This window comes from Salmo salar, chromosome ssa16, assembly GCF_905237065.1.
Source record: "Salmo salar chromosome ssa16, Ssal_v3.1, whole genome shotgun sequence".
Taxonomy (NCBI): domain Eukaryota; kingdom Metazoa; phylum Chordata; class Actinopteri; order Salmoniformes; family Salmonidae; genus Salmo; species Salmo salar.
In genome coordinates, this window is record NC_059457.1 from 38,759,977 (window position 1) to 38,785,671 (window position 25,695).

Consider the following 25,695-nt stretch of genomic DNA (forward strand, 5'->3'; position numbering starts at 1 on the left):
ATGCACAATATGTGTCCGTCCTCAACTGTTACATCACACTCAGCCTACCTACCACCCCATTGAAGCTCATTTGCTTTTCACCAAGCAATGTCTATCTATGTGAGAAAATCAGGAGATTTCGCATTAGACAACCCCTGGGATGACAGGAAAATAAATCAGATAGCAGAAAAAAGCAGTAGAGTACAGCTAAAACACATGTACTAAAAGGAACATAAAAGAGTCTATACATTCACTGTCTTTCAAAGCGACACGAGTGACTCGGAAATAACATTGCATCAGTCTTTCAGCCTGTCATCTGCACTGATACGGGGCTGAGAGAGCGTTTTGGAAGCAGGTGATTACAGGAAGGAACCAGGAAGGAGTGGAATGATGAAAGAGAGCTTAGAGCCCATACAAGGACAGATTGATAATTACATTCATTTGTGCTTTTCACTATAGCACTCGGGTGTCAATCAACAGAGTGTTACTGTGTAGGCACTGCTTTCAGTCAGTGACCTCTATTCAAGAACATTAAAAACATTTCATCATGAAAATATGAGTTCAGGATTTCTTTCACTACTTGGCCAGGACAACAGACTAAAAAACATGTTTACTTTGAAATGAAGGGGAGATCATTATCTTGCTGTAGGCAGAGGACCAACTATGGATCTATACAGAACAAAAATATAAATGCAACATGTAAAGTGTTGGTCCCATGTTTCATGAGCTGAAATAAAACAGAAATTTCATATACACAAAAAGCATATTTCTCTCATTTTGTGCACACATTTATTTACATCCCCGTTAGTGAGCATTTCTCCTTTGCCAAGATAATCCATCCACCTGACAGGTGTGGCATATCAAGAAGCTGATTAAACAGCATGATGATTACACAGATGCACCTTGTGCTGGGGGACAATGAAAGGCCACTAAAATGTGCAGTTTTGTCACACAAAAGGTAGTGTGCAATTGGCATGTTAACTTCAGGAATGTCCACCAGAGCTATTGCCAGATAATTGAATGTTCATTTCTCTACCATAAGGCACCTCCAATGTGATAGAGAATTTGGCAGTACGTTCATCCGGCCTCACAACCGCAGACCATGTGTAACCACGCCAGCCCAGGACCTCCACATCCGGCTTCTTCACCTGTGGGATCGTCTGAGACCAGCCACCCAGACAGCTGGGGAGTATTTCTGTCTGTAATAAAGCCCTTTTGTGGGGAGAACTCATTCTGATTGGCTGGGCCTGGCTCCCAAGTGGCTGCGCACCTGCCTAGTCATGTGAAATCCATAGATTAGGGCCAAATTAATTTATTTCAATTGACTGATTTCCTTATATGAACTGTAACTCAGTAAAATCGTTGAAATTGTTGCATGTTGCGTTTATATTTTTGTTCAGTACAGAATCAATGAGTGGCATTAGGCAATATCTGGCAACTCCAGTGTCAGTCAGTAAAATACAGAGGAATTTGGGAGACTGACAATTTAATCAACACCTGTAAGGGTAATGTTAAATAAAGGAAGTGACAGATCTGACAAAATTATGAATTTAAAGGAAGGAAAACACCGTCACATCTCAATCAAAACAAAAATCTCTGAAACTGGAAACACTTATCTCCCTCACTAGCTTTAAGCACCAGCTGTCAGAGCAGCTCACAGATCACTGCACCTGTACATAACCCATCTATAATTTTGCATAAACAACTACCGCTTCCCCTACTGTATTTATTTATTTTGCTCCTTTGCACCCCATTATTTCTATTTCTACTTTGCACTTTCTTCCACTACAAATCTACCATTCCAGTGTTTTACTTGCTATATTGTATTTACTTTGCCACCATGGCCTTTTTTGCCTTTACCTCCCTTATCTCACCTCATCTGCTCACATTGTATATAGACTTATTTTTCTACTGTATGTTTGTTTTATTCCATGTGTAACTCTGTGTTGTTGTTTGTGTCGAACTGCTTTGCTTTATCTTGGCCAGGTCGCAATTGTAAATGAGAACTTGTTCTCAACTTGCCTACCTGGTTAAATAAAGGTGAAATAAAATAAAATGTAAATAAAAAAAATCCTCCATTCAAGTTTGTACACCACATTTGGGAGAGGGGTGAGAACCAATGTCACTGTGTTGATACTCTCAGCACATAACACGTTATAAAGTGCTACCTGTTTGCGAAGGTGATGGTAACTTAAGAGACAGAAAATGAATGCTTTAATTAGTCTTGATAAAAACAGTCAGTGTTAATCTACACATTCTAAATGCAAACCATCATCTCAGGTCTCATAATGACAATGGTTAAGGGCACTAATTTATTGCACTATTGCATGCATTTGCATAGTGATACCAGCAAGCGTACATAACGTTAGAGCTCTCAGCATCAAATTAACTGCACTATCAGTACAGTGCCCATCCCTACAAGATTCATTACATTGATAATGGAGTTGCATGCAAAATTTCCAAAGAGATAGAGTGGAGAGAGATTACTGGTTTGTGTTCCCTAGAGATTATGGCGAGGACTCTAAGGTCTCCAGTAGAAAACAAGGCCTGGGACAGATCTAGCCAGCAAGAGAGAGAGAGACAGCCAGAGGAGCAACAGGCCATCCAGCAGTCTGATCACGTGTGCATTCAGATTAATATTAAAACACACCAACATTGGTGTTGCTTTTTATTGCATCGTCCAATTTCCACCCAGATCGCAAGCAAAATGAAGCTGCACACACACAGTCATTTTTCGCTTTCATGCTTTGATTGCAGACCTGTACTGTTGACGACTTCTTACCAATGTGCAATTTACCATTAGAATTGAAGTTAATTATTCCATGTCCAGCGATTCCTGCTAGAAACAATGGCTATAATACACTAGGCAAGATGGAGATCATAGAGAACATACGACCTGGTTTGACTCTCCAATGAGCTCATTCTAATTTCATGGGCAGTCCTTTAGGGAGACGGAGTATTACAATTGATCCATTTCCTCAGGTAGCTAGCATCTACTTTCTGATATTTTGGATGTATTGATCTTCCCTAGGGACTGGACATGGCAATTAAAGCACATGGATGCTTTTGAATACAGTCTCTATTGGATCCAGTGAGAAGGGAACAACAGTATAATATTGCCCAATAAAATGGGCTGCAAACAAAGCCATGAATCTCCTTCCCATGCAATTAGTTTCTCTTCCCTGTGATACGTTGACTCAAAATATGTATCGTTCTAGATTTGATTAACGCACAATTAATTTCTGTTTGATTATTCATTTGAGGTCACTACAGATCACATTAAGGTTGAGAAGGACATGTCCAAATTACTGAATCAATTTTGAAAGAAACTGGAAAGTAAACCCACTGAACCCAGTGCCGTCTTTGGAATATCTGATTAAGCAATGTTTTTTTGTTGTTGCACAATCTGGCTTCACCAAACTGAGTACATGGGTACTAAACAGAGAGACAGAGTGTGTGAGAGAGGGAGCAAGCTGACTGGGTGGTGGGGGAGGGGTGACTGGCCTGGCCATAGATCTACTGTACACTGACAAAAACTCTTGCTCTTCTGCGTCCTCACTCTCCCTCGTTCTCTCTCCTATTGGTTGTGGCAGCCTAGAGGCAGAGAAGGTGCCCCTACTGGTTCGGTACTGAACGCCAAGGGTTAAGTACTGCCATTTTAACACCACTGACAGATCAGGCCATTAGGGTGTTACCTAACAAAATGGAAGCCTTTAACCCTGCATCTGCCAGTTAGGCTCCACCTGGATTCCACTTAGCAACATGACGACAAACGGCATGGGCAAAGCCAAGGAAGTGCAGCCAGACCCCTACACGTGACCACAAAGGAATGCGCACATGCACACACTGACACACACACGGAACAGACTATCACTCACAAACACCAAGAACACTGCTGCCCCCCCCCCCATACATGCATACACACACACTCCCAGTCTCGGAGAAGGACAGGACTAGTTGACAGTGTTTACAATCACGATTCAGGCCGATCAAGGCGCGGCATGCACTACATTATGAGCAGATGAACTCATATCATAAATAGAATGAAAAACCAGCAGCTGTACCTCCGATTCCATTAACCATCTGATCTTCATGATGAACCAGCCAGTGGATAAACTGACCAGCTAGACTAGACTTGTTTTGCCTTGAAGTCATGAATTTTAATGGCAGCAGCTCCATTGAAGTTTGGCTTACCCTGCTTATGGTCAACTACAGGACCCTGATTCTCCATAACTTCAAGTGGAGGGTTACAGAAGGTTATAGGTCAGTGCTGACTCCGAGCAAACAATGACTATGCCTAGCTTAACTCAGAAGAACTTGACTTTTTGGGACCACATCAACAGTGGACGAATGAACATACTAACATATCCCTTTAAATCTATTCTGTTACAGGTGTTTGTGAATCTTGATGCAAATTCCCTAAACCTGTTAGGGCTAGGGGGCAGTATTGACACGGCCGGATAAAAAAAACGTACCCGATTTAATCTGGTTACTACTCCTGCCCAGTAACTAGAATATGCATATAATTATTGGCGTTGGATAGAAAACACCCTAAAGTTTCTAAAACTGTTTGAATGGTGTCTGAGTATAACAGCACTCATATGGCAGGCAAAAACCTGAGAAGATTCCAAACAGGAAGCGCCCTCTCTGACAAGTTGTTGTTCATCTTGGCTCTTTTTATTGAAGACTGAGGATCTTTGCCGTAACGTGACACTTCCTACGGCTCTCATAGGCTCTCAGAACCCGGGAAAAAGCTGAATGATATCGAGGCAGCCTCTGGCTGAAACACATTATCGCCTTTGGATAGTGGCTGGTCAGAGTACTCTGAGACTCACGCTCGTGCACGAGGTGTATTTATTTTCTCTCTCTTTGTACGTATACAGGCTTTCCCGGTCGGAATATTATCACTTTTTTACGAGAAAAATGGCATAAAAATGTATTTTAAACAGCGGTTGACATGCTTCGAAGTACGGTAATGGAATATTTAGAAATTTGTCACGAAATGCGCCATGCTCGTCACCCTTATTTACCCTTTCGGATAGTGTCTTGAACGCACGAACAAAATGCCGCTATTTGGATATAACAATGGATTATTTGGTACCAAACCAACATTTGTTATTGAAGTAGAAGTCCTGGGAGTGCATTCTGACGAAGAACAGCAAAGGTAATAACATTTTTCTTATAGTAAATCTGACTTTGGTGAGTGCTAAACTTGCTGGGTGTCTAAATAGCTAGCCCTGTGATGCCGGGCTATCTACTGAGAATATTGCAAAATGTGCTTTCACCGAAAAGCTATCTTAAAATCGGACATATCGAGTGCATAGAGGAGTTCTGTATCTATAATTCTTAAAATAATTGTTATGCTTTTTGTGAACGTTTATCGTGAGTAATTTAGTAAATTCACCGGCAGTGTTCGGTGGGAATGCTAGTCACATGCTAGTCACATGCTAATGTAAAAAGCTGTTTTTTGATATAAATATGAACTTGATTGAACAAAACATGCATGTATTGTGTAACATAATGTCCTAGGGTTGTCATCTGATGAAGATCATCAAAGGTTAGTGCTGCATTTAGCTGTGGTTTGGGTTTATGTGACATTATATGCTAGCTTGAAAAATGGGTGTCTGATTATTTCTGGCTGGGTACTCTGCTGACATAATCTAATGTTTTGCTTTTGTTGTAAAGCCTTTTTGAAATCGGACAGTGTGGTTAGATTAACGAGAGTCTGGTCTTTAAAATGGTGTAAAATAGTCATATGTTTGAAAAATTGAAGTTTTTGCATTTTTGAGGTATTTGAATATCGCGCCACGGGATTACACTGGCTGTTGAGTAGGTGGGACGCAAGCGTCCCACCTAGCCCATAGAAGTTAAATCATCATACAGTATCTATTAGAGGTCGACCGATTATGATTTTTGTTTTTTTCAACACCGATACCGATTATTGGCAGGCCAGAATAAAGCCGATACCGATTAAAATCGGCCGATTTAAAAAAATACAAATAATTTGTGATAATGACAATTACAACAATACTGAATGAACACTTATTTTAACTTAATATAATACATCAATAAAATCAATTTAGCCTCAAATAAATAATGAAACATGTTCAATTTCGTTTAAATAATGCAAAAACAAAGTGTTGGAGAAGAAAGTAAAAGTGCAATATGTGCCATGTAAGAAAGCTAAGGTTTAAGTTCCTTGCTCAGAACATGAGAACATATGAAAGCTGGTGGTTCCTTTTAACATGAGTCTTCAATATTCCCAGGTAAGAAGTTTTAGGTTGTAGTTATTATAGGAATTATAGGACTATTTCTCTCTATACGATTTGTATTTCATATACCTTTGATTATTGGATGTTCTTATAGGCACTTTAGTATTGCCAGTGTAACAGTATAGCTTCCGTCCCTCTCCTCGCTCCTACCTGGACTCGAACCAGGAACACATCGACAACAGCCACCCTCGAAGCAGCGTTACCCATGCAGAGCAAGGGGAACAACTACTCCAAGTCTCAGAGCGAGTGACGTTTGAAACGCTATTAGCACGCACCCCGCTAACCATTTCACATCGGTTATACCAGCCTAATCTCGGGAGTTGATAGGCTTGAAGTCATAAACAGCGCAATGCTTGAAGCATTGCGAAGAGCTGCTGGCAAAATGCACGAAATAGCTGTTTGAATGAATGCTTACGAGCCTGCTGGTGCCTACCACCACTCAGTCAGACTGCTCTATCAAATATCAAATCATAGACTTAATTATAATATAATAAAACACACAGAAATACGAGCCTTTAGGTCATTAATATTGTCGAATCCGGAAACTATCATCTCGAAAACAAAACGTTTATTCTTTCAGTGAAATTCGGAACCGTTCTGTATTTTATCTAACGGGTGGCATCCATAAGTCTAAATATTCCTGTTACATTGCACAACCTTCAATGTTATGTCATAATTACGTAAAATTCTGTCAAATTAGTTCGCAACGAGCCAGGCGGCCCAAACTGTTGCATATATCCTGACTCTGCGTGCAATGAACTCAAGAAGTGACACAATTTCACCTAGTTAATATTGCCTGTTAACCTGGATTTCTTTTAGCTAAATATGCAGGTTTAAAAATATATACTTCTGTGTATTGAGTTTAAGAAAGGCATTGATGTTTATGGTTAGGTACAACGATTGTGCTTTTTTCGCAAATGCGCTTTTGTTAAATCATCCCCCGTTTGGCGAAGTTGGCTGTCTTTGTTAGGAAGAAATAGTCTTCACACAGTTCGCAACGAGCCAGGCGGCCCAAACTGCTGCATATACCCTGACTCTGTTGCAAGAGGTGACACATTTTCCCTAGTTAAAAGAAATTCATGTTAGCAGGCAATATTAACTAAATATGCAGGTTTAAAAATATATACTTGTGTATTGATTTTAAGAAAGACATTGATGTTTATGGTTAGGTACACATTGGAGCAACGACAGTCCTTTTTCGCAAATGCGCACCGCATCGATTATATGCAACGCAGGACAGCCTAGAAAAACTAGTAATATCATCAACCATGTGTAGTTAACTAGTGATTATGATTGATTGATTGTTTTTTATAAGATAAGTTTAATGCTAGCTAGCAACTTACCTTGGCTTCTTACTGCATTCACGTAACAGGCAGGCTCCTCGTGGAGTGCAATATAAAGCAGGTGGTTAGAGCATTGGACTAGTTAACCGTAAGGTTGCAAGATTGAATCCCCGAGCTGACAAGGTAAAAATCTGTCGTTCTGCCCCTGAACAAGGCAGTTAACCCACCGTTCCTAGGCCGTCATTGAAAATAAGAATGTGTTCTTAACTGACTTTCCTAGTTAAATAAAGGTGTAAAAAAAATAAGAAATGAATATATATATATAAAAAAAATAATAATAATAAAAAAATTCGGCCAAATCGGTGTCCAAAAATACCAATTTCCGATTGAAAACTTGAAATCGACCCTAATTAAATCGGCCATTCCGATTAACCGGTCAACCTCTAGTATCTATCAACATCAGGAATTACTTATCCCTACATCAAATACAGAACTCTAAGCCCTGAGACATCCAGCCATTCACTCCGCAACCACGAGTTGCCCTCCTGGAACTCTACAAAAAGTTCCAAGTATTTGCTAACATTGATCTCGAACCAAGCCTTGAAGCAATCCACAACAAGGCAAATGTATAGCCACAACCGATTGCAATTGTACCAAACAAGGTGGCTTGGGATAAGTTTCCTATTGAATTTAACCTTGATAAGTTTCCTATTGAATTTAACCTTCAAACCACACGTTCCTGGTGACAAGGGATATGTGATCTGCACAGACTATCCTATGAGTGATAATCTCGCATTTCAGCTAAATTACTTCAAAACGCACATCACAAATCCCCCAAATCTAGACAGCCATACCCAAAGACTCTCCACACTCAATCATATCAGATTACATTTCTTGGAAATGGCCTTCGGGAGGAAGTGGGCATGAAAAAAAAATAGTTCTCTCCCACAGCACTGAACAGACAGCACTTCCCAACCGAGCAGACTACTTCGGAGTTCTCTCCCACAGCACTGAACAGACAGAGGGTATTCCAATGAACAAAAGACTACACACTCCTATTGTGTCGCATCCACAGCAACCAAAAAAAACAGTAACCGACCTACAGCGCTACTGCCTACCTGGAAGCCTGCTCCTAAGCATTTACGCAGGCAGCTATTGAAGCTGTGACAGTGACATTCTATAGGTGGGCTAGATGAAGCTCAGTCAGCACCTACACTAGTGTGACATCAGCTCAGTACACAGCTAGCTGGCCTGGTTGCGACACAGGCAGGCAGCAGGACACCCGGATGCTTAGTCCCCCTCTTGGATGAGTGCCTTGATGCTGTATTAGTGTGGCTGCCGCACTGAGTGTTCCAGAGTTGCCATGTCAGCACTGGCCAGTTAAAACAGACAGTGGGAGCTATTGTTAGGAGAAGAACTGGAAAAATGTAGCAATGCCATAGCCCTTGCTTCTTCATCCACGACTCTTGCTAAACCTGGAGTAATTGAGAATGTTCTGAGGCATTCCAGAGAAGGAGTGTAATCACATTTTGTAACAGTTTCCATGAGTTTATTTTTATGATGTCGCAAGCATTTGTCCGCTAGTCAACTCAATGCATTAATCATGTGAAAATAGAGGACACAATGATAACGGTTGATGCAGTCATGTGGTTCTCATAAAAAGTCACAACTCAATAAATATATAGGACACCAGTGGACACAAGCACATCATCATTCTTGAATAGCCCATATGGTCTACCTACCTGGTTAACAGGTGGTGATTTCTCTATGGAATACCAGAGCCAACCCCAAATGTCTGATGAGCTTCACAGCTTCATGTTGAAAGAGTGGAGCCTCTCATTTGTGAATCTACACAATGAGGAACCATGCTTGAATTGAGCTGCCTGGTGACCCCCTGGGCAATGAGTTGCCATGTTGAAGATGACGGCCTGCACGAAGTACACGACTCAGTCATCAAGGGATCAAGGGCGCATTTAAAAATAAAACAATCTTCCTCTGCCATCCATGATCTGAATTAAATAGGTCAAGTGAAAGCAATTTCTTGGTAGAATGCTGTCCTGTTGACTTCACCTGTCAAACCAGTGCAGAGGAGTCAATGAGAGAAAGATGCTATTGTGACAGACCCGAAGTGGAGTGCTCTCTTCTTCCTAAAACTAAGGCTCATTGGTCAGTGTTCACATCTATATTGACCATCCACGCACCTGATCCCCAAAGTTCTATTCTGTTCTGGATTACCAGGTTTAGGCTGGATCCAGCACAAACACAGTGTTCCTCAAGTGGTAGAGCTGTTCTGTTTCTGACAGGAGCAAACTGGAGACTTGGTACACACAGTTGAGTCAATATGAAGTCCAACAGGGTAAACATGAAGAGTACAGACATGAGATTCCTCCCCCACCTCTCAGAATAGTTTAGGGCCTGAGGGTTGGTAAGATCTGGTGACCAACACAGCGAATGTCCTATAGTAGGCCTATTCTCAGTACAAAGAAAACAAACTTATGGATAGACAAGGCATAGCCTAGAAATGTGCACAATACCGCCACAGGACAGATCCCAATAGAGACAGCCTGACGTGTTGCCCTCTGAAAAATGTTTAGGAATCATTAAACAGGGCCACATTTTGGCATTTGCTCCCTCCCTGGAACTCTAGTGGTAACATGTGCATCAAATTTGCTAATGAAGTCTCTTCTGAAGAAACCCATCCTCCATGACTACCTCCCTACAGTGTCAGGAAGCTGGTCTCAGGGAAACCAAAGCTTATGACTGGTTGACTCAGACCATGTGCGGCTGGCCCTCCTGCATTTCCTGTTAATCACTCGATGACACTGTACACTTCCCTGGCCAGTGATCACAGCAGAGAGAGGACACCAGCCCTCCATCTCCCATCTCTTTATCTGACCGGCGGCCAATCCATAGTCGTATCCCATTTCCTTATAACCTCTTCGCTCAAGATGACCATGCTACGGCCTGTTCAACAATCAATCGGTTCCATTTCCCACTGCTGTCCTTGAAGCTGCCCTGCTGCTTTGCTATTATAATAATATGTCAGCCAGACATATGGATGGATGGAAACAATATTCACCCCTCCATATAGTGCAGTAGGCTTCTAAATTAGCCCTAAATTGAGGAGCATTACAAGCGACCGACGCAGAGCTGAAAATTGTATTATCACAGAGGCGCCCCTCTATCAGTGAATCTCCAGTCATTAATCAGCTGAGGAGGGTCTGACATCTCTCTGGGAAATCAGGAGGTCCAGCTTGCTCTCTGCGGGGCTGAAATGGATGCTAGATAAGCACCAAACAAATAAAACATTTCTATCCCATGCATTCTGTAAGCTTTCTCAACAATGGATGAACATACTACGCCTATAGTAATAACCACTACATACTAACCTCTCAGACGGAGGTAAAATGACCTAACGAGGTCGAGTGTCCATAGCGCATCAATCTTATGAGAAAAGGTAAGCCCATCTGGTGACAATGTGCAATGAGATAAAGTCCCTTTTTAATGTCACCACAAAACAATTTACAGTCACACTGCAACAGGAACTGTTACTTTGTGGTCACTTGAATTACGACAGACACACTGGCTTCTAATGAAAGTCATCACCCATATGAGGCATCGGTAGCTGCCTGCAGTGCAATTCAGTCCTCTAATCAAGTTCAATGTGGATTTACTTCTCCAGTTATGACTCTTCTAAAATAATAGGCTACGGATCCACACAATGCTGGAATAATAGCTCAATGGGAATTTGGGTACACCCTCAGGTCTTTGAAAAGCTTTGCTTAAATCCAGAAGAGAGTAAAGGCTGAGGACTGTGGGGATGGAAGGGTAGAAAAGAACCCACTAAAATGAGAAGCAAAACATAATTTCACTCACTTCAACTTTTCTTTATCAATGTGGTCCAGTCTAGTATTAGTTTGCTCTAATGTTCTACCCTGATGCAGCACCTATGGATTACAAGTCAGCCGAGTCATGCTTGTCTGATTGCCTCATTCTTTAAAGAGTTTTTCAACAAGAAGGGGCACCGCTACTCAGTCAGCTCTATGGCCCGTCACGAGATACAATTGTTTAGGTTGTTAGACACCGATAACATTAACATTCCTGCAACATTATTTTGTTGAAAGATAAATTGATCTATGAGAAATTAAGCAAATTTATTGCACCCAAATTGTCCATTTTAATTTCAAATAATATTCTATAACTATAGTACATCAACATCCGATTTGGACCAAACTTTTTCCAACAATGAATTAGATATTAAGAATTCAAAGAAATGGTCAAAAGCTACCCACGGATCCACCCCCAACAACAAGTATTCACTGAGTATACCAAACATGAAGTACACCTAATATTGAGTTGCACCCCCACCAACCCCAACAACAAGTATTCACTGAGTATACCAAACATGAAGTACACCTAATATTGAGTTGCACCCCCACCAACCCCAACAACAAGTATTCACTGAGTATACCAAACATGAAGTACACCTAATATTGAGTTGCACCCCCACCAACCCCAACAACAAGTATTCACTGAGTATACCAAACATGAAGTACACCTAATATTGAGTTGCGCACCCCACCCCCCTTTTGCCATCAGAAAAGCATCAATTCGATGGGGAATGGACTCTACAAGGTGATGCTGGCCCATGTTGACTCCAATGCTTCCCACAGTTGTGTCAAGTTGGCTGGATGTCCTTTGGGTGGTGGACCATTCTTGATACACACAGGAAACTGTTGAGCATGAAAAACCCAGCAGCCTTGCAGTTTTTGGGGTAAACTGGTGCGCCTGGACCTTACTACCATACCCCGTTCAAAGGCACTAAAATATTTTGTCTTCCCCATTCACCCTCTGAATGGCACACATACACAATCCATGTCTCAGCTGCCTCAAAGCTTCAAATTCTATAACCTGTCCTCCTCCCCTTCATCTACACTGATTGAAGTGGATTTAACAAGTGACATCAATAAGGGATCTTTGCTTTCATCTGGATTCAGCTGGTCAGTCTATATCATGGAAAGAGCAGGTGTTCTTAATGTTTTGTATACTCAGTGTATAGTATCAGTTCTGTAAGTCTGAAAAGTAGACTCAGAAAAAAAAGAAACAATATTTTTCAGGACCCTGTCGTTCAAAGATAATTCGTAAAAATCCAAACAACTTCACAGATCTTCATTGTAAAGGGTTTAACCTGTTATGGCTAGGGGGCAGTATTTTCACGGCCGGATAAAAAACGTACCCGATTTAATCTGATTATTACTCCTGCCCAGAAACTAGAATATGCATATAATTATTAGCTTTGGATAGAAAACACTCCAAAGTTTCTAAAACTGTTTGAAAGGTGTCCGTGAGTATAACAGAACTCATTTGGCAGGCCAAAACCTGAGAAGATTCCATGCAGGAAGTGCCCTGTCTAACAATTTCTTGGCCTTCTTGATTATCTCTATGCATTACAGGGGATCTCTGCTGTTACGTGACACTTCCTACGGCTCCCATGGGCTCTCAGAAGGCGGCAAAAAGCTGAATCGTGGCTTTGCAGGCCCTGGTTGAAAAAAAGTTGCGCGTTTGGATAGTGGCTGCTCACAGTACTGTGAGACTCAGGCGCGTGCACGAGGGGACTCCATGTTTTATCTTTGAACGAAAACCACCGCTCCCGGTCGGAATATTATCGTTTTTTTACGAGAAAAATGGCATAAAAATTGATTTTAAACAGCGGTTGACATGCTTCGAAGTACGGTAATGGAATATTTACAATTTTTTTGTCACGAAATGCGTCATGCGCGTGACCCTCATTTACACTTCGGATAGTGTCTTGAACGCACGAACAAAACGCCGCTATTTGGATATAACAATGGATTATTTTGAACCAAACCAACATTTGTTATTGAAGTAGCAGTCCTGGGAGTACATTCTGACGAAGAACACCAAAGGTAATCAAACTTTTCTAATAGTAAATCTGACTTTGGTGAAGGCTAAACTTGCTGGGTGTCTAAATAGCTAGCCTGTGATGCCGGGCTACGTACTGAGAATATTGCAAAATGTGCTTTCACCAAAAAGCTATTTTAAAATCGGACACCTCGATTGCACAAAGGAGTTCTGTATCTATAATTCTTAAAATAATTGTTATGTTTTTTTGTGAACGTTTATCGTGAGTAATTTAGTAAATTCACCGGCAGTGTTCGGTGGGAATGCTAGTCACATGTTAGTCACATGCTAATGTAAAAAGCTGGTTTTTGATATAAATATGAACTTGATTGAACAAAACATGCATGTATTGTATAACATAATGTCCTAGGGTTGTCATCTGATGAAGATCATCAAAGGTTAGTGCTGCATTTAGCTGTGGTTTTGTTTTTTGTGACATTATATACTAGCTTGAAAAATGGGTGTCTGATTATTTCTGGCTGGGTACTCTGCTGACATAATCTAATGTTTTGCTTTCGCTGTAAAGCCTTTTTGAAATCGGACAGTGTGGTTAGATAAAGGAGAGTCTTGTCTTTAAAATGGTGTAAAATAGTCATATGTTTGAAAAATTGAAGTTTTTGTATTTTTGAGGAATTTGTAATTCGCGCCACGCCTATCATTGGATATTGGAGCAGGTGTTCCGCTAGCGGAACGTCTAGATGTAAGAGGTTAAACACTGTTTCCCATGCTTGTTCAATGAACCATAAACAATTAATGTGCATGCACCTGTGGAAAGGTCGCTAAGACACTAACAATTTCCAGACGGTAGGCAATTAAGGTCACAGTTATGAAAACTTAGTACCCTATAAAGAGGCCTTTCTACTGACTCTGAAAAACACCAAAAGATGTGGTACCCTTCCTGCAGGCTCATCATGACAGGACCCTCTAGCATGACAATGCCACCCGCCATACTGCTTGTTCTGTGTGTGATTTCCTGCAAGACAGGAACGTCAGTGTCTGCCATGGCCAGCGAAGAGCCCGGATCTCAATCCCATTGAATACGTCTGGGACCTGTTGGATCGGAGGGTGAGGGCTAGGGCCATTCCCCCCAGAAATGTCCGGGAACTTGCAGGTGCCTTGGTGGAAGAGTGGGGTAACATCTCACAGCAAGAACTGGCAAATCTGGTGCAGTCCATGAGGAGATGCACTGCAGTACTTAATGCAGCTGGTGGCCACACCAGATACTGACTGTTACTTTTGATTTTGACCCCCCCTTTGTTCAGGGACACATTATTCAATTTCTGTTAGTCACATGTCTGTGGAGCATGTTCAGTTTATGTCTCAGTTGTTGAATCTTGTTATGTTCATACAAATATTTACACATGTTAAGTTTGCTGACAAACGCAGTTGACAGTGAGAGGACGTTTCTTTTTTTGCTGAGTTTAGTATGGAGCTGTGGCTCTGAGTATTGTTTCGTCATCCTTTGTAATGTATTCCCACTCAATTTGTTCCCCCCCCCCCCCCCCCTGTTCAGAGAAATTACTCGTTAGCTTGCCATGAATATGGATTTGTTAGGTTTATGTTAGTTTTATGTCCCGTCCTACATCCTGATATTACCAGGTTATGAGCACTAGATGATGCTGTTCCGGCTATCAGGTGATTCTTTTTTCTCTTTCTCAAAAGTGCACTGCAAATGCGAGCAGTTTCATATGACAAATGAAAATATCCTTCAGAAATGTAATAAAGGGAAAATCTAAAGATGCAACAACAAGCATGGGTTGGAAATATGACTAGGTTGTGTCTTTGGCTGCTGGACAATGAAAGACAGTTGAGAACATGAGAGAAATACTGGTTTCAATGGCATATGAAGAAGTGTTTCTAAAATAATCTCCTTAACATTCCTATGGTTGGAACATGGCAAGACCTTCCACATCCAGATTTTAAACAATTACATTTATGGTTCAATAGTTTCAAAATGTTGACTGCCTCTGCTCAGATTGCAAGGTGGGTGACGTTGCAGCGCGCAAAAGGCACTGGCCTTAGTCTCCTATCGGAATGAACATGCCTCAAATATGTGGACAGAACCAAGCCTTTATATATTAATAATGATCCTACATTACAATTGTCAAGATCCCAGACATTTTCCATATGCACAAAAATCTTATTTTGCTCAAATTGTAAACAAATTTGTTTACATTCCTGTTAGTGAGCATTTCTCCTTTTCCAAGATAATCCATCCCCCTGACAGGTGTGGCATATCAAGAAGATGATTAAACAGCATGATCATTACACAGGTTCACCTTGTGCTGGGGACAACAAAAGGCAACTAAAATGTGCAGTTTTGTCACACAACACAATGCCACAGATGTCTCAAGTTTTGAGGTAGCATGCAATCGGCATGTTGACTGCAGGAATGTCCACCAGAGCTATTGCCAGAGAATTGAATGTTAATTTCTCTACCATAAGCCACCTCCAATGTCATTTTAGATCATTTGGCAATACATCCATCCGGTCTCACAACCGCAGACCACGTGTGACCACGCCAGCCCAGGAACTTCACATCCGGCTTCTTCACCTGCGGGATCGTCTGAAACCAGCCACCAAGACATCTGATGAAACTGGGGGGGTATTTCTGTCTGTAATAAAGCCATTTTGTGGGGAGAAACTCATTCTGATAGGGCCTATGCCCTCCCAGGCCCACCCATGGCTGCGCACCTGCCCAGTCATGTGAAATGCATAGATTAGGGCCTAATTTATTTATTTCAATTGACTGATTTCCTTATATGAACTGTAACTCAGTAAAATCATTGAAATTATTGCATGTTGAGTTTATATTTTTGTTCAGATTATGTAATAAAACGTCTCATTAAAGTTTGGTTACATTTTCAGGTGCCTCCCTTATGTCAGCATCGGTTTGGACATGATGGGCTGTAGCCAATATGCATAGGCTATCACCTACACTTCTACATGTAGGCTAATTATTTATATACATCCACTTATGTCTTAACAGAATAGCTACTGTTTTTCGATTTTCAAACCAATTTAATTGGATATTTTGGTTAATGGCCTTGGTGCCCTAGCAGATGTTGGTGCTGTGGCAGATGGGCACCTCTTGAAGACGAAATGACCTTGCCCCTAAAAATCACGAAATTCCAGGCCTGCTATATACACTCGTTGTTGAGGTGGGGGGTATGTGTGTGGCTTTTGACCATTTCTTTGGATTCATCATGTTTTACTCATTGTTAGAAAACAGTTTGATTCAAATTGGATATTTACGACTATAATATTATTTATATGAATCCAATAAATTAAACTACCCAATTTGGCTCCAATCAATTTCTCAGAACTCAAATTATATTTCAACAAAATAATGTTGCAGGTATGCTAATCGTATCTGTTTACTACAGAAACGATGTCAGAACATTCTGAGATGGTGGATGTCATGGAACTACCCAAATGGGTACTTTAATCATGACACAGAACCATGATAACTACTTGCTTGCCATACTGAATGGGGCGCGCACATCGTCCACCATAAAACACTTTTTTAAAATATATATATATATACATACATACAACACACACACACACACACTGCTCAAAAAAATAAAGGGAACACTTAAACAACACAATGTAACTCCAAGTCAATCACACTTCTGTGAAATCCAACTGTCCACTTAGGAAGCAACACTGATTGACAATAAATTTCACATGCTGTTGTGCAAATGGAATAGACAACAGGTGGAAATTATAGGCAATTAGCAAGACACCCCCAATAAAGCAGTGGTTCTGCAGGTGGTGACCACAGACCACTTCTCAGTTCTTATGCTTCCTGGCTGATGTTTTGGTCACTTTTGAATGCTGGCGGTGCTTTCACTCTAGTGTTAGCATGAGACGGAGTCTACAACCCACACAAGTGGCTCAGGTAGTGCAGCTCATCCAGGATGGCACATCAATGCGAGCTGTGGCAAGAAGGTTTGCTGTGTCTGTCAGCGTAGTGTCCAGAGCATGGAGGCGCTACCAGGAGACAGGCCAGTACATCAGGAGACGTGGAGGGGGCCGTAGGAGGGCAACAACCCAGCAGCAGGACCGCTACCTCCGCCTTTGTGCAAGGAGGAGCAGGAGGAGCACTGCCAGGGCCCTGCAAAATGACCTCCAGCAGGCCACAAATGTGCATGTGTCTGCTCAAACGGTCAGAAACAGACTCCATAAGGGTGGTATGAGGGCCCGACATCCACAGGTGTGTGTTGTGCTTACATCCCAACACCGTGCAGGACGTTTGGCATTTGCCAGAGAACACCAAGATTGGCAAATTCGCCACTGGCGCCCTGTGCTCTTCACAGATGAAAGCAGGTTCACACTGAGCACATGTGACAGACGTGACAGAGTCTGGAGACGCCGTGGAGAATGTTCTGCTGCCTGCAACATCCTCCAGCATGACCGGTTTGGCGGTGGGTCAGTCATGGTGTGGGGTGGCATTTCTTTGGGGGGCCGCACAGCCCTCCATGTGCTCGCCAGAGGTAGCCTGACTGCCATTAGGTACCGATATGAGATCCTCAGACCCCTTGTGAGACCATATGCTGGTGCGGTTGGCCCTGGGTTCCTCCTAATGCAAGACAATGCTAGACCTCATGTGGCTGGAGTGTGTCAGCAGTTCCTGCAAGAGGAAGGCATTGATGCTATGGACTGGCCCGCCCGTTCCCCAGACCTGAATCCAATTGAGCACATCTGGGACATCATGTCTCGCTCCATCCACCAACGCCACGTTGCACCACAGACTGTCCAGGAGTTGGCGGATGCTTTAGTCCAGGTCTGGGAGGAGATCCCTTAGGAGACCATCCGCCACCTCATCAGGAGCATGCCCAGGCGTTGTAGGGAGGTCATACAGGCACGTGGAGGCCACACACACTACTGAGCCTCATTTTGACTTGTTTTAAGGACATTACATCAAAGTTGGATCAGCCTGTAGTGTGGTTTTACACTTTAATTTTGAGTGTGACTCCAAATCCAGACCTCCATGGGTTGATAAATTGGATTTCCATTGATTATTTTTGTGTGATTTTGTTGTCAGCACATTCAACTATGTAAAGAAAAGTATTTAATAAGATTATTCCATTCATTCAGATCTTGGATGTGTTATTCTAGTGTTCCCTTTATTTTTTTGAGCAATATATATATATATGCACACTTTTAATGAATGAGAACGTTCAACTTCGTCAAAATAAAAACGTGTTCAAGCTATTCTGCGAGAATGCCGGTTTCTGATAACAAATATACAATTATTGCATATCCTTTGTTGTACTGTGATACAGTTTCAAAAAAAATTGTCGCTTACAACAACAACCTGTCTCCCACCAAAGTCCAACCGGCTAACAACATAGCTAACTAAAGCCAGGTCGTGAGCTAGCGTCGCAAGTTAGCATTACTGACACTTGATTCCTATTATGGGGAACAGAATTAAACACGTCCTGAGAGCGTTTGGGTTACATTTATTCTTAAAATGTATAATATTTCGTGTATATAAACCAGTAAGTGGTGGGATTCACCAAATTCCCACTCATGACAAGCTAACGTAAGCAGGCTGGCTAGCTAACGAACTCGCTCGGACACTCGCATGTAACGTTACAGACAGACAGCCACTCCGGGATTCAGTCACAAAAATAATAATAAAGGAATCCCTTTTTTGAGAGTCGAAACCAATTTGTTGTTTTTGGACTACTTTAATGCATGTTGTAAAGAAAATACTTGTATCCGTCTTTTGGAATATTAACCTGTACAAGTTTACATGCATTCTTTGACTTTTGAGACAATTTGTTCTGACTTTGCAGTCGCTAGCTGGTAACGTTAGTAGGTGTGTGTGGCTAACTAATTACAGCTAGCGAGAGACACACAAACCATTACCTAGGCTAGCACTCACAGCAGTTAGCCAGCTAGGTAAGGATATATAATTACATTAACAAGTGGAAATAAGTTTAACTTCGTCTGCTTGATTAAAATCAATATTACTTTAACCCATCAATTGAAATGATATCTTAACTTACGGAGAAGAGGTGTCGCTGTAACGCTTTTCACTTGTTTTGACAGACTATTTACTCCTGTAATTCGATGAAGAAAGAAAAAAAAAAAAAAAAACGATCCCGGGGATCCCCTCTTCAGCCTTGCCCGCTGCCACTCCGGTTGCCAAATAATGAGCTTCTCTCTCACACATGGAACACAGCGTCACATCACTAAGCATGCGCATGTGGTCACACAAGGAGTACATTAGGGCCACTGAGTATATCATGTGTGTAAAAACACATTTAAAAAGTCCAGTTTTCAGTAGCCTGTCTCATCATTGCAATGCTTTGCCCCACAACCACCACAGGAATACTTGCCATCATTCTACCTACCTCACACCAGTGCTGTAATCAGTCAATTCACCAATTATCAATGTCTAACATGAATTAATGTCTCTCCATGAAACTAAGAGCATTTATTTATTTTTTACCAAAAAATGTAAAAATCTAGACCTATAGCTAGTCAATGGAAACGGTTGGAAACGGTGTAAATGTTTCTCATATTGTCATCATGGCACTTGACAATTCAGTGCTTTGATTCCTCCCTAAAACAACCATGGGCAGCTCTCTCATTCACAGTCCATACAACAGCAAACAACAAACAAACAAACACAATATTGGTGCATACCAACGTGTAACATACCAGAAGTATGAATGTACTATGTGATGTCTCCACTGTCTTTCAATGAGTCCGGACCAATCTCAATAATTCTCCTGATCATGTCTTTGGGGGCATGAGGATCTTTGAACAGTATCTCAGTGCAGACATATCAGATATTGAGAGCGAGTGAGGGAGAGAGAGGGAAAGAGAGAGAACGAGAGAGAGAGAGAGAGAGAGAGAGAGACTAAGGAATCAGAGACAAGTAACATAAGTGGGAACTGGGGGCTGAATAAAAGCATCCAATTTTGGGGTAAATTCCACCAATTCAAACCCTGAATATCACCATTATTGACCCTTATCAATATCACAATCCCACTGCAGTGATATCAATATTATCCCCCTGACTAAGTAATGCTGTGAACCTAATTCCAATCTGAAGTGAACCAAACCTAATACTGATCACCTGGGCCGATAGAAGTGTCTTCGAACTAACTAACCTTGGTGCCCTCATTAATTTAAATGGTTATGAATTCAAACATGCTACCGCATACATTGGCCAAAAGTGTATCTTATGCCTGAACTCTCAGGTTTGACCCAAAAAAGCTAAGACACCGGAATTCTTTTGAACTACTTTTGAGATCACACTACAAATTAAGTCTCGAGAATGCAGTGGCCAGACACGGGCATTGATTTTGTGTGCACATAAGGTTGGCATCCTCTTCTAAAGGAGTTGATGACATTCCCTTCTCTGGATGGAGCAGTGTGGGAAAACACCCTCAAGAAACAGGAGCAATTAAACAGTACCTATGCACTCTGCACAATCCATTTTAATTGGGGCCAAATGTCAAGCGATGTGTGAAGTGTCAGAAACCTGTTCTTTAGAGAAAATTGAGAAATAGTGCTTTATTGCTTCAAACCAGTACAAAAAAAAGATGAGTCATATCAATGTCGGCACAATGTGTGACACTGGCTTAAAGCAACAAGGCACTATCAACTTAATCCCCACTGAAGTACAGGAGCAAAACAAGGAAGTACCCCTCCCTGTCACGATCAACAGGACTCACTATTTGGCAGGAAGCGTCTCCTTTCAGAACTGTTTATGCTGACACTTATCACCTAACAAGCATCACTGCCCAACAGCACTTATGAACATACCTAAAATCCAACAACATATTACTTTCTAAAATGACGTACAAATCGAGAGGCTGATTCGTATAAATTGATTGCATTTTTTTGGGTGAACAGCAATTGTTGTAAACTTGTTGAGTGTGCAAGTCATATCAAAGGAAAGGCAGCCATGACATCTGCATGGCTGACTGGTAACAAAGACAGTCATGTGACCATTACTGGCTGACCATTAGGTCGGTATTTATCCCTGCAGTAATTCACCATCAGGAGGGATTCAACATTCCCCTGAATAAGGAACATTAAAAGAGATCTACAAATCAGACGCATCAGTCAAAGGGAAAGGCTAGTTTTACAAGGTATCCTCCTCTGTCCTGTGCCTGAATGATACTCTCCCCAAATGAACTCAACTCTGAATCTCATGTTGGACCCAGAAGATACATGATGTCTTGTCTTGTCTTTATGGGCTCATGTATTGTACTGTGTAGTTAGTTGGGGACAATTTATTTTATGAAAGTGATAAAATGATAACTATTAAGGAAATTATTCCTAAGTAACTGCACAGTACAATATGAATATAGATGACTACAGTGTGAATAAGGAGTTAAGTCAATGTATCTATATAATATAAATGTATGTAGGCTATATAAAAGTACTGCATATTTATCACAACCCACTGGGCACCGACGTCAATTCAACGTCTATTCCACGTTGGTTCAACGTAATTTCATTGAAATGGCGAGGAAACAATGTTGATTCAACCAGTGTGTGCCCAATGGGAACATGGTAGTGGGAAAAGTCATGATGAACTCAATATAGTTCTCAATATAGAACTCAGTTCTAATAAACACTAAGTACACTTACTGACAAACATTCCATAACACTTTGGTTGCAAATACCATGTTTATTCAGACTGCTATCCAAAAATAATTGAAAAACTGTGTAATCATTTAAAAACACATGCATTGAATAGAATACGGCAAGTACTCCAACTTTGTGTCCATATATTTGTTATTTCCAACTGTGGTAATTAAAAAATAGTTTGAGATGTATATTCAAAAAGGCAGATGGGTTTTTATGACAGGGCCAAATGTTACTGAAATTCACTGTCTCAAATCAGGTTTATCAAAACACAGCTGAAATGGGGCCCCTGCTGGTCCATGAAATAACTGCACTTGCTGGACAAGAAATTCAAATCTTATATTACTATTGAATTCCAAAGTTGTGCGACAAAATGATGACTAGTTGTGAAAATCCTCAGGAATTGGCTAGCAGCAGCAATTGTATTATTCATAGTGGATTCATATCAGTAAACTCAATGCATAAGGAAAATAACATCCATACAAAGTAAACCACGCTGTTAACCACAACTTACAACAACAACAATCCTTAAATTAAAATAAATTATTGCGGGTGGTCATATCTGTTTGGATGCTTCTCTCTTTGTTCTTATATTTGTGTTCCAGCAGCCACCGAGTAGACTTCAGCAAGGACAACTTGGCCTTCCTCCTGGCATTTTTTTCCTCCTGTTCCTCAGTGGGGCCAAACAGTTTGGGTTCCTTTGGCCCAGTGTCTTTGATACAAGTAGTGTGAGTGGTCATATCTCTTTGGCTGCCTCTTTCTTTGTTATTCTCTCTGTGGTCCAGCAGCTGCAGAGTACCCTGGAGCAAAGATGCCTCTGCCCTGGTCCCGGCCTGCCTTTCCTCCTCTTCCTTAGTGGGGCAATAATACTTTTTAGCACAGTCTCCCAGCATCCTCCTATAGTATCCTTGTAAACCAATGTCACTGTTATTTATTTGGCTCAGCACTCTGTCAGCTGTCTGTAGCACTTTCTCCAGGTTCTGGTAGTCCTCTGAGAGGGCTGCAGCCACCCTGCAGTGCTCCTGCTGCTGCCAATGCAGCTTATGGTGCTGCTCCTGAAGCTCTGATCGGAGGGGCTGCTACTGTGAGAGGACAGAATTGTGTTCGAAGACCCGAAATTGGTGGTCAGAGTAAAGGCTCTTGCACATGGACATCAAGGCCTTGTTCTTTGTCTGCATGGCCCTGTACTAACTGGTCAGAGTCTGGAGTTTGGTCTGGAGGCCCTGGTAGTCTGCCTCAACGTCCTGGAACTTAGATTTGAGGCTGTGATGCTGAACTAGGAGGGTTTGATGTTTAGAGACCATTGTTTTCTGCTCGGAGATCAGCTCCTAGTATTCAGGAGGCTGTGATGATCCCAGAGGAGTTCCTGATGCTCACCCACCCTCCAACACTTGGTGCTGCCACATCAGGGCTTGGTGCTGCCACATAAGTGCTTGATGCTGTGACTTCAGAGCCTCATATGCTGAGCTCTCTGTCTGGAGCCTCTCACTCAGCTGGATACTGTAGACTTTTGCTGTGCCCAAAGCTGACTTCAGGTCTTGGACCATGGCCTCAACTTCCACAACCAGGCAGTGGCAGCGACTGCGCTCGGTCTGCAGGCTGGAAGTTAGGTCACTCTGTTCTTGCTTGCTCTTTTCCAGGGCTAGACTCTTCTCATGGAATTTCTCAGCCTTGACAATCTCAGAGGCCACAGCCTCCTCCAGGTCACTGCAGACTGCTCTGGTCTCATAAAGCTCCTCCAACACACTCTAATGCTTGGTCGCCTCGAGGTCAGCCTGGAGCTTCTGTCTTCTGATCTTTTCCTTTGACAGTTCAGAGGTCATTTTGATGGTGCTTAGACTAATATCTGCATTTACCTGAAGGAAGGCCTTTACTTGAGCCCTCAGGTCCTGCCCTTGGGAGCTCAGATCTTGCTTTTCAGAGATCCCTCTCTCTTTCAGCTGGTCACTTTGAGCTTTATCTGCAGATGTAGCAGACTTCAACTCTTATAGGTCTTTCACCATAGCTGTTGGCTCCTGCCCTGTTCCTCTGCCAGCTCAGAGGCCAGTTGGTCAGAGATTACCCTTGGTTTTGCTCTGTTCCTGATTGGCCGTTCAGCTCCAGCTCCTCAGCCTCAAGCTTCTTGATCTTGCGCTGCTCCGTTTTAAAGTCTGAAGCAATTTTGTTGTCTCTCAGCCGGAGCTGTGTGTTTGTGCAATGCTCCTCATCCAGTGAAGCCTGTAGAACAGCTTTAGCTGCCCTCTCCTTCTTCAGAGCCTCCCTCTGTGCAGCCAACTCTGAATCGTTCCCATAGGATGGATGTGCTGCAAGGGACAAAGATGACTTGTTCCCTTCCTCAGCAGAATTTTTCTTGCTGGTAAAGGCAGATAATGTGGAAGAGGCAGCCTGTTCCTGGACCTCCTGAACAATAGATGAGGCAGACTTCTCCTGCCTCTCCTCAACAATAGTGGTAGACTCCTTTTTCTGCCTCTCATTCTGGGGTAGCAGCATCACACAGATGTATGTAATTTTAGTATGTGACCACTCTTAGAGCATATTTTACTCACATTAAGAATAACGGTATAATGATTCTTACCAGTGTCCTCAGGATGGAAGGGACTAGGGGCCTTGACTTCCTCAATGGAACTGTTCTCCACACCGTGGCTGGTTGAACCAAAGATGGCAGAGCATTTGTAGGATGTACATTTCTCCTGGACTTCCTCAACAATAGAGATAGACTTATATTGCACTACCTCAAGGATAGAGGCAGACTTCTGCACATCATCAACAACAGAGACAGAATTCTCCTGCACATCCTCAAAGATAGAGATAGACCTCCAGCACATCCTTAACAACAGAGACAGACTTCTCCTGCATATCCTCAACACAGGAAGTTGGTGGCACCTTAATTGGGGAGAAAAGGTTCATGGTAATGACTGGAGCGAATCAGTGGAATGGTATCAAATATATCAAACACATGGTTTCCAGGTGTTTGATGCTATTCCATTTGCTCTGTTCCGTTCTCCCCTCAGCAGCCTCCACTGATCCTCAATGATAGAGAAAGACTTCTCTGTCTGCTTCTCATCAGATTCCTAATGCAGCAACATCACATGAAACAGAGGCATCTAGTATTAATATGGGGCCTATGTTGTAGCATCTTTACTCACACTGAGAATGATTCTTACCAGCAAGTTCTTAACATATCATTCGTATTGAAAGTTCATAACATATTATACAAATGGATGATGGACATACACAAATTAAAAAATACCATTCCAAACATAACATATTATACTAATTTGAGTGTCCCGGATTTTCGTTTACACAGGCAGCCCAATTCTGATCTTTTTCTCACTAATAGTTTTTTGACCAATCAGATCAGCTCTGAAAAAGTGTCGATGTGAAAAGCTCTGATGCGATTGGTCAAACAACCAATTAGTGGAAAAAAAATATCAGAATTGGGCTGCCTGTGTAAACGCAGCCTTTGTTGAAGTTGTTGCAAAAATGTTTGTTCTATGTATGATTACAAAATTTATTTGAGAATACATGGAATGGTGCAAAGTGAAAACTTATTATTGAATGAAGCATCTGCCAGGCACATGCCCTTTTCTGATTATTCTTTTCATTGCTCCCGTTTG

The 25,695-nt window shown here is 41.8% G+C and overlaps 1 protein-coding gene across 1 annotated transcript in view; it reads right to left on the bottom strand.

Annotated features, from left to right (window-relative positions):
- The window catches only part of LOC106573594 (transcriptional repressor p66-alpha), a 43,143-nt gene extending 23,551 nt beyond the window's left edge, over positions 1 to 19,592 (bottom strand). Inside the window, 1 exon segment of the mRNA XM_014148764.2 lies at positions 19,477 to 19,592. The gene's annotated coding sequence lies outside the window, so the exon portion shown is untranslated.
- Positions 19,593 to 25,695: the final 6,103 nt, after the last annotated feature.